This window comes from Procambarus clarkii, chromosome 25 (assembly GCF_040958095.1).
Source record: "Procambarus clarkii isolate CNS0578487 chromosome 25, FALCON_Pclarkii_2.0, whole genome shotgun sequence".
NCBI classification, from domain to species: Eukaryota; Metazoa; Arthropoda; class Malacostraca; order Decapoda; family Cambaridae; genus Procambarus; species Procambarus clarkii.
Genome location: NC_091174.1, coordinates 22,432,200 through 22,442,699, shown reverse-complemented (window position 1 = coordinate 22,442,699; position 10,500 = coordinate 22,432,200). Strand labels below are relative to the sequence as shown.

General features: G+C 40.6%; 1 long non-coding RNA gene across 2 annotated transcripts; it reads right to left on the bottom strand.

Annotated features, from left to right (window-relative positions):
• Positions 1–7,192: 7,192 nt before the first annotated feature.
• On the bottom strand, positions 7,193–10,248 carry LOC138368650 (uncharacterized). Of its 2 annotated transcripts, none has more exons than XR_011229633.1 (2): positions 10,101–10,248; positions 7,193–8,052 (listed from the first exon to the last, which is right to left on the bottom strand). It is a non-coding gene; the product is annotated as an uncharacterized lncRNA (long non-coding RNA). The 2 variants fall into 2 exon arrangements; XR_011229632.1 differs by having other exon boundaries at positions 7,193–8,044.
• Between the last annotated feature and the right edge of the window lie 252 nt (positions 10,249–10,500).

The following is a 10,500-nucleotide window of genomic DNA, read 5'->3' as shown; positions in this document are numbered from 1 at the left end:
GACGCCACAACGTCTCGTGGCCAACCCATTTGTTACTTAACCCATGTGGTGTCTGACACATTTGTTACTTAACCCATGTGGTGTCTGACACATTTGTTACTTAACCCATGTAGTATCTGACACATTTAATTTAAATAAACAAAGAATCTACTAGTTCCTGTTCCTTTATTTCGTAGTATGTGTCTGTATTTTAGGGTACTTCTTTTAACAGCCGCAGAGCATGAGAGTTGTTTGTGATTCATTTTATTGGTGGGTGTGTACTGTAGACGTTATGACGTCACAAAGGAATTATTTGCTCAGGGTGTAGAGAAGTGCTGCACATTTTCATCTTTACATACCTCGTGCACTCCAAATATTTTAATACGAGTAGTTGTTCTTTAAAGCCATCCAGAATCACTAGTTCCAGTCCATATTTCTTTTAACAGTTCAGGTGAGTCCATGATATTTTCGTTACCACGCAGACGCATTAGTTCCAATTTTAGGGGAATTTCAAGTATTCTATCTAGAAAAGTGCTATTGTTTAGTTCATTCTGCATATTAAGAACGTTGGAGGTAATTGGACAGCAAATTCTGCGTAATTTGAATTACGCCCTGAGTACAGGGCGTAATTCTGAGGGCTTAATTTTGCATTTCTTTCTAGTTTATCAATACTTTGACAATGATGTAGGGCCAAAACCGATGCACTGTAGTCTATCAGAGATGTTATATACACGACAAGTACTATTTTTTTACATTTTAGTATTTACAACGTTATAGTCCACTAGAGTGTTGAGTCTGTGTTTGTAATGTTGATGTAATGTTATTTACTGTAGTTTAGGAGCAAGGGATTGACGAAGTCATGTCGATTTGTATGCTGTCAGTCTACAGTTTTTGAGATCCATTTTTGTTATTACCAGTTTAAATACGATAAAAACCCACACTTATATTTTGTGAAATTTATGTAAACACTTACATCAAGTGTTTCGCACTCTCCTGAGTGCTTTCTCAAGGTCTGAGTGTGTGGTTAGGACGAGACTTACGTCTCAACGCCTAATAAGGCTGACTGATATACTGGGTGTAGTCCTCTTATCCTTCTTGACCGCTTGACCAGGTCATCTCTATTCCAGACTGATGTACCTATGGTAATGTCGTCAATGGAATTATGGTCATGTGTCTTTTCTGTAATGCTGTTATTATGGGAATTGGAGATGTTATTAATAGAGGTGTTCATCTAGATGTTTTTCCTCGTAACTCTCTCCATACCCCCAAGGAACGTGGCTAGCGGGACTGCTTTCATTCATTCATTTATTGAGATCTAATTTCAATTCACTTAAAATCATTTTCCTAGTAAAGTCATCCTCCGAAGTAAAGCTTTTGTTACCTGCGCCAATATTCAGAGTATTTATTAGAACCCTCTTCCACAACCATTCCACATCTAATATTATTACTTTTGAAGCTTAACAAAGTAGTCCTATTAGCCGCGCCTCTTGGGGGTACGGAAGGGGTAACGAGGGAGAGCATCATCCAAATGAACACCTCGATCAATAACAACTTCAGTTTTCAGATTAGCAGGATTGCAGAAAGGACACACGACCACATACCTCGGTGTCTGTAAAAGTATACCTATACCTCAGTTCCTATTAAGGTATACCAATACCTCGGGGCATCCTAGGGGTGCTACTCATGCCCGTGCCACCTCTTGTGGTGGTTTAATCCTCATCACTCACTCGGTGCATCATAACCTCAGAGTAACATTACAGCGCTTAGCATCATACTGTTCAACCACCACATTTGTAACGAACATCTCAGCATTATGTTAGATTTTCATTCAGCACCACAGTGGGTACCCCGCCACCATCACTCAGCACCACAGTGGGTACCCCGCCACCATCACTCAGCACCACAGTGGGTACCCCCGCCACCATCACTCAGCACCACAGTGGGTACCCCGCCACCATCACTCAGCACCACAGTGGGTACCCCGCCACCATCACTCAGCACCACAGTGGGTACCCCCGCCACCATCACTCAGCACCACAGTGGGTACCCCGCCACCATCACTCAGCACCACAGTGGGTACCCCGCCACCATCACTCAGCACCACAGTGGGTACCCCCGCCACCATCACTCAGCACCACAGTGGGTACCCCGGCACCATCACTCAGCACCACAGTGGGTACCCCGCCACCATCACTCAGCACCACAGTCGGTACCCCGCCACCATCACTCAGCACCACAGTGGGTACCCCGCCACCATCACTCAGCACCACAGTGGGTACCCCGCCACCATCACTCAGCACCACAGTGGGTACCCCGCCACCATCACTCAGCACCACAGTGGGTACCCCGCCACCATCACTCAGCACCACAGTGGGTACCCCCGCCACCATCACTCAGCACCACAGTGGGTACCCCGGCACCATCACTCAGCACCACAGTGGGTACCCCGCCACCATCACTCAGCACCACAGTCGGTACCCCGCCACCATCACTCAGCACCACAGTGGGTACCCGGCCACCATCACTCAGCACCACAGTGGGTACCCCGCCACCATCACTCAGCACCACAGTGGGTACCCCGCCACCATCACTCAGCACCACAGTGGGTACCCCGCCACCACCACTCAGCACTATGCCCTACTCTTCTCTGCCCCTCCCTGTAGTTATCTCCCTCCTCTTGCTCCCACAAATTATTTTAGCCAGGACCTAGATTCACGAAGCTCCATGTATTTCTTCGTAAGTAGGTTTGCTACGAAGGATCCTAAGTTCCGGCTAAGACCGCGCCAAAGGGCGATTCAGAAAGGTAAACTTAGGAAGATTTCTAAGAAGTTCACTTAGATCTCGTTAGATGTCACTAGGCTTTTAGTTTGGCCAATCAGAGAGAATGAAACTTTTTTCATCTTACAACTGTAGCCAATCACGACGCTCTGATATCGGAGCTTATCCGTGACCACTTATGTCTTACGTAGAATTTTCGTATAAAATTAGTACATTTCGAAGTAAAACTATGTTTTTAAACTTGTACAGTCAGCACCGACATTGTAGTATACAAATATGTTACTTTTTTGTTTACCTACGTAATTCTAAGAGATAGTGTATGACTTCCCTTGTCGCTCCCGAGACTTGAGAAGCGATAGTATTTACTTAGGTATATATTTACCTAAATTTACCCAAGGGCCACTACTTATCTAGTGGCCTCGACGAGGATAGAAAGCCGGCGGCTTGTTAAAGGGCCCGCCAATTGTCTTAATGATATTGTTTAGCTTGATTTTGGCATTTACGGCTTCAGCGGGTAGGCGGTTCCATGGGTTTATAACCCTCTGGGTGAAAAAAAAATGTCTGTTTTCAGTCCTACTTGAGAGGACATATTCTTCAACAGTATATCTGTGATTCCCCTCGTATCAGTGACTTCATACCAAATGGTATGAGGTACTTTGAGCTCTGTAATTACTTCATACACTCAGGAATATTGGAAGATATTCTTGTGCTGCACCTAGATTTTGCCAGTGGAGGCAAATAGATCAGCCTTAAGTATTTTGTTCTCTCCTGATTCCATGTAAGACTGGCCATCCTGTGAGGTGAGGATGTTGGATGAGCTTGTAGCTGGTTTTTGATCTACACTGTGTGGGCCTTCATACAGAATAGGAAAGCAGCACATTGTTGTACTCACCTAATTGTGCTTGCGGAGGGTTGAGCTCTGGCTCTTTGGTCCCGCCTCTCAGCCGTCAATCAACAGGTGTATAGGTTCCTGAGCCTATTGGGCTCCATCATATCCTCACTTGAAACTGTATGGAGTCACCCTCCACCACATCACTTCCTAATGCATTCCATTTGTCAACCACTCTGACACTAAAAAAGTTCTTTCTAATATCTATGTGGCTCATTTGGGCACTCAGTTTCCACTTGTGTCCCCTAGTGCGTGTTCCCCTTGTGTTAAATAACCTGTCTTTATCTGCCCTATCAATTCATTTGAGAATCTTGAATGTGGTTATCATATCCCCACTAACTCGTCTGTCTTCCAGCGAAGTGAGGTTTAATTCCCTTAGTCTCTCCTCATAGCTCATACCTCTCAGCTCGGGTACTAGTCTGGTGGCAAACCTTTGAACCTTTTCCAGTTTAGTCTTATCCTTGAATAGATATGGACTCCATGCTCGGGCTGCATACTCCAGGACTAGCCTGACATATGTGGTATACAAACTTCTGAATGATTCCTTAGACAAGTTTCTGAATGCCGTTCTTATGTTAGCCAGCCTGGCACATGCCGCTGATGTTATCCTCTTGATATGGGCTGCAGGGGACAGGTCTGGCGTGATGTCAACCCTTCAAGTCTTTTTCTCTCTGTCTCTTGAAGAATTCATCTCCCAGATGATACCTAGTATGTGGCCTCCTGCTCCCTACATCTATCTTCATTACATTACATTTGCTTGGGTTAAACTCTAACAACCATATGGTCGACCATTCCTTCAGCTTGTCTAGGTCTTCTTGAAGCCTCAAGCAGTCCTCCTCTGTCTTAATCCTTCTCATAATTTTGGCATCGTCAGCAAACATTGAGAGAAATGAATCTATACCCTCTCGGAGATCATTTACATATATCAGAAAAAAGATAGGACCGAGTACAGATACCTGTGGGACTCCACTGGTGACTTTACGCCAATCTGAGGTCTCATCCCTCACCGTAACTCTCTGCTTCCTATTGCTTAGGTACTCCCTTATCCACTGGGGCACCTAACCAGCTACACCCGCCTGTCTCTCCAGCTTATGTACCAGCCTCTGATACGGAACTGTGTCAAAGGCTTTCCGACAATCCAAGAAAAATGCAGTCCGCCCAGCCCTCTCTTTCTTGCTTAATCTTTGTCACCTGTTCAAGATGTGTATACCTAAGCTTTTAAAAAAATACATTGTTTGAGAGGAGTCTTGTAGAAACTAGTAAGAGTAATTATAACATTATGTTTCCATGATTTAGTGCTTACCTCTTATGAAAATTGTGAAGTTGTTTAGTTAGAATTGACTTTTTTTTGTATTGAGGCAGGTATTTTCTTCCTTGATTCCATGTATGCCTAACCATCCTGTGAGATGGGAGTATTAGATGAACTTATAGCTATTTTTTTTTATCTACATTGTGTAATTTTCCATATAGAATAGGGTAGCAGCACATTGTTGTGTATACCTAAGTTTCTTAATAAAAAAAAAATCAGTAATAAAGATGTCAAATTATCCGTATTATCCTTATTAAATATTGTTAACCAAGGACCATTAAGGTCTCATGTTGATATGAAATAGTCATATTTCTTTTGAATCATTCATTAACTTGTGCATTATGTCTTTATTTTTTTACTTCTTTGGATACACAGTACAGTACAAAACGATTGAGTAAAAATAAACCTGTAATATTTCTTTCATAATATTTTTTATTTAAATAACTGCATCAATATTATTTCCAGGTTTGATATCCCCAGAGTCAAACTTAATCTGTGTAAACACTATGCAAATAAAGGGACCTAGTCTATGGAACTCACTCCCTAATGAGTTGAAAAGCTGTCCAACTTTTGCCTCATTCAAAAACAAAAACAAAGAGTACCTAATTTCAACTTCATAGTTTCCTATCTTGTGCTTTATTCAAAATTCTATATTTGCCTCATTTTTATTCCTATATTTGCTTTCCTATATTTAACTATATTTATTCTATATTTGCGTCATTGAAAAACAGAACCAAAAAATGCCTAATTTCATCTTCATAGTTTCCTAACTTGTGCTTTAAAATTGCACTGTATTTAGTGCTATCCAATCCCCCAATTTTTATGTTCGTAATCCAAACAACTTTACTATTGCGATCATTGATTTCTTATATGTGCTATCAAAATGCTGTATCGTGCCTAGTAATCATTGTTAAATTACAAATCAAGCTGTCAATGCAATCAATCACAGCTACTGATGTACTTTAATATACCTACTAATCTTTCTCATCTCATATTTTCTTGCCATGTACCTGTTACCATTTATTAATTTTGCTAGAATTTACCTACATAAAATTATCTGTTAGGTTAAGGACCTGCCTGAAACGCTGCGCGTACTAGTGGCTTTACAAAAATGTAAGGACTATGCTATGTATCCTCACAAACCCAATGTACCTTCTTTATATATATATATATATATATATATATATATATATATATATATATATATATATATATATATATATATATATATATATAAGTAAATTACTTATTGTTACACAGCCAAACTGTGTAACAGAAAGAGGTTTTGAACCCCCACTTCCCCCTCCTTTTAACAGGTCATAATAGTCCATACAGTCATAATTATAGGTTTAAGTATTCAATGAGAGATTTTTTGAAGCTTTTACCCTTCTTACCTAACATCATTTGTGGAGTGGGGCATTTGGTGATAGTAAATGCTCCCACCAGTCACCTTCTCTCATATTTCATGTTCACTAGTGTTTATTTACTTAATAACTACCGGTATAATATCTTGCTATTATAAAACTAATTCTAATATCATAAAAGACATATTAACTTCAAGTTTCAAGCAGAGAATGCATATATAACTAACACGAAGGACTTTACGAGATTCACCAGCTATAATCTTTTGTTTATATTAAAATCTTAAAATCGATCCTCTGTGTTATGTAGTAGAGAAACATTGAGTTATATCCAGTTTACGTAAAGCTGGTCGACAGCACACTTAGCTGACGGAGCAAACTTACAAAGGTTTTCCTTCTTAGGGTGGCTACCTGAATACCGACGTAGCCGCTACGAAGGCGCTAAGAATAAAAACATTCGTAGCTAAGAAGAAAAACATTCGTAAGTACCTTCGTGAATCTGGACCCAGATTAATATTTGCAACTTGCTTGGGCTAGCTAGCTTTAGGGCGCCTAACAGTTGGGTGGGCAGCGCTTTGTATTCGTAGTCCTGAGGTTCCGGGTTCCATCCCTGGTGAAGGCGGAAACAAATGGGCATAATGTTTCTTTTACCCTGATGCCCCTGTTACCTAGCAGTAAATAGGTACCTGGGAGTAAGACAGCTGCTACGGGCTGCGTCCTGGGGGTGGAGGCCTGGTCGAGGACGGGGCCGCGGGGACACTAAGCCCCGAAATCATCTCAAGATAGCTAGAGCATGAGAACTTTAGTCACACCAACCTCTTTTCAAGGACAGCAAGGAAAGAGCTACGTTATCGTAACTTATTCAAGCTTCGCAACACTTACTGAAATGTTTAATCATTCATCATTGTCATCAAAATCACAAAAATAAATATTATAACATATATAACTAAACCAAAAGGTCTACCTTAATGTCAATTTTCCATAGCCTCATCCGGCTTGCATCCTGGTTGCCTCGTGTAAAATTTATACGCAATTTCACTCGCTTTTTTTACACAGTAAATAAGTCTAAAGCAATATATCAATTTAAGGGACATAAATTTAATGACACTGATAGTAAATAATAATTGCAACAGTGACATAAGAGTCAATACCACAATTCAAAAACACACCTTAGTCCCTACAATGCTCCATTGTAGGGACTGGACAAACAAATGTTATATATAAATGAGTCATTTTCCTAAACATATAAATATGCGTTCATTGCGTCATTCATGGCTCATCACTTCTTAATCTAATCCCAAAAATTGGTTATAAGTCTATACATAAACTGTAAATCCCTTCGAAGCCCTAATTTTCGTGATTTACACACAAACTGTAAAATCTGATAAGGCAAAATCCACCACTGACATCCTCAATAGTTTAGGCTATTTGCTACCTGTTATTCTGCTTAAATGTTTACAAAATATAGGCTTGAGGGTGTCTACAGAATCGTCTAATTAAGCTGTGGATAAGTAAACTTCTTTTATCCATCCAAATCAAATGTAGCTTCACCAGACTAAACAAAAATCTAATTTATTCTAAAAGTTAATTTCTTAGCTCTCCCGTCTGGCTGGTGCCCTCTGGCATCTCCTCGGGTCAGTCACTGTCCATCCTTAGAAGTAGCAACATACAGCTCTTCAGGTTGCTGTTTGCCAGCTAACATCTCCTCAGATCATTGACTTCCAAGCCCTGGAACACTGGAACACGTAAAAACTGCCTTACTTCCATTTATTTTAGCTCACAGTCTCCACGTCTATGTGGTCACTCGGAATTCTAAGTTTGCCCCTTGAATCACTGAAAATGTCTGATACTGCATTAACCTGTCCTCGATTCAAGTCCATTCCATCCAGCGGTCGACCCTCAGCCCGTCCTCCAAACACCCAAAAGTGATTCTATGCACCCGCCAAACCCCCTGTTTATGAATAAAAAACGGTTTACACACGACTCACAACTGAGTCGAACACTTCCGGAACAAGTGCGTCACTGACGAATTTTATTCGAACTACAACGCTATAAATGCTTCACCCACGTGAAGCTCTCTACAAATGCAAATAATCGCCAATTGAACCTAAATACCTAAACTAACCTGACTTATGCTTATATATGCACAATATGCTAACATATTATAATATTAATTTATATATGAGAAAATTCCTGTTTGAATGAACAACATGTACAAATTTATGAATGCGTCTGTGGGGTCGACCGCTGGATGTAATGGAAATGAGTCGAGGACGGGTTGTCGACCCTACAGACGCATTCATAAATTTTTACATGCTGTTCATTCAAAATCAATTTTCTAAAAAATAAATTAATATTATAGTATATTAGCATATTGTGCATATATAGACTTAGGTTAGGTTAGGTGTTTAAGTTCTGTAGGCAATTATTTGTATTTGTAGTACGTGTGTGAAGCATTTACAGCGTTGTGGTTCGAACAAAATTCGACAGTGAAGCACTTGTTCTGGAAGTGTTCGAAAGTCAGCAGTTGTGAGTCGTGTGTAAATCATTTTCACTCATAAACAGGGGGGTTGGCGGGTGCATGGAATGGTCTTTGGCCTTTGTTTATGAGGACGGGATGACTGCATATAAGCCCTTACCGGGCCGCCTGAGCCTTCAAACACTGGCTCCCCCCCCCAAACTGCTGTTATACCTGCGCCGGTCTTCACACTATTGCAGTTGGTATCAGAAAACCGATACAACTTACTAATATTCAATACAATATGTAAATAATATTGCTGCTGTTTGTAATAACAACTTAACCCTTGAAATAGTGTTATAACCACTTATAGAGGTTGTGGCACAGTGGAATTTTCCTAGGAAGAAAACGGGATATCATTGCCACGTTGCTGTTCATCAGCTAATTCTGTTGGATTGTTGTTTCGTTGGACTGTAAACATCATAAAAACATTTCCCTTGAATCAACTTAATTATCAGTACCAAAATCGAGTAAATCAACCACTGGCCTCTAACCACTTTTGACACCTGGACAAGAGAGCCAGGAGGCGTGAGAGAGGGCCACAGAGAGAGCCGGCCATTAATTTTAACATCAGTCGCTGGGGTAAATCTAGCTCCGCCACACCCACAAAGGGTATCGATTGGCATGTTCATCCGTCTTCACACTGGTTGTCAAGTTTATAACATCAATCAGATAAGTCCTCCCCATTTTAGTCAATAACATATGTAGTTTAATAGTGTAGTGAATGTCAAATAACCAATAATTTATATTGTTGACTACAAATAAACCATAACCCCCCCCCCCCCCAGAATGTGCAAAAAAGCGATTTGTGAGACTTTTAAATCATACAGTCCACTTTAAACCTCATACAGATTGCTATCGAAATAAATATAAATTAATGTAAAATATAAATTGACGTAAAATATAAATTAATAAAGAAATTAATATAGATATAATAAATATCAATTACTATAGAAATTAATATAAATTTAATAAATATAAATCTCACAGATCAATTCTCAACAATTGGCTCTAACTCTTGGCCCCTAAATTCTGCTATAATAAATACTGGTCAGTTAACACAACCACTTCACTGCTGAAAATTACTATAACTCTGAAGGGCCGGTTCTCATACAGTCGCCCAGGGTCATAACCACTGCCCCTACCTACTGCTGCACAAATAACACTGTCTCCTAATAACTGGACCAACTTCCTGTTGCCAAAGGACAACTTTGGTCCTACCATTCTCTCAAAGTTCATGTAAAGGCACTACATACCCGCCCTTACCTTCAGGAATACCTAGAGACCAATCCGTCAGTGTGTGTAGCTCCTGGGTCCGCCTGCTTGCTGGTGGTACACACACTCGGCACCTGGCGAGTACCGAGTGTGTGGGTCTTTCCACACACTCCGAATATCCATCTTGACTTTACTTCCAGCCCGTCCTCCAAACGAAGACTCGAAAAGTGATTCCATGCACCCGCCAAACCCCCTGTTTATGCAACCCGTCCTCGACTCAAGTCCATTACATCCAGCAGTCGACACCACAGACGCATTCATAAATTTTTACAAGCTGTTTATTAAAATAAGGAAATTTCTAAAATATAAATTAATTTTATAATATATTAGCATATTGTGCATATATAGGCATAGGTTAGGTTAGGTTAGGTGTTTAGGTTCTGTTGGCGAT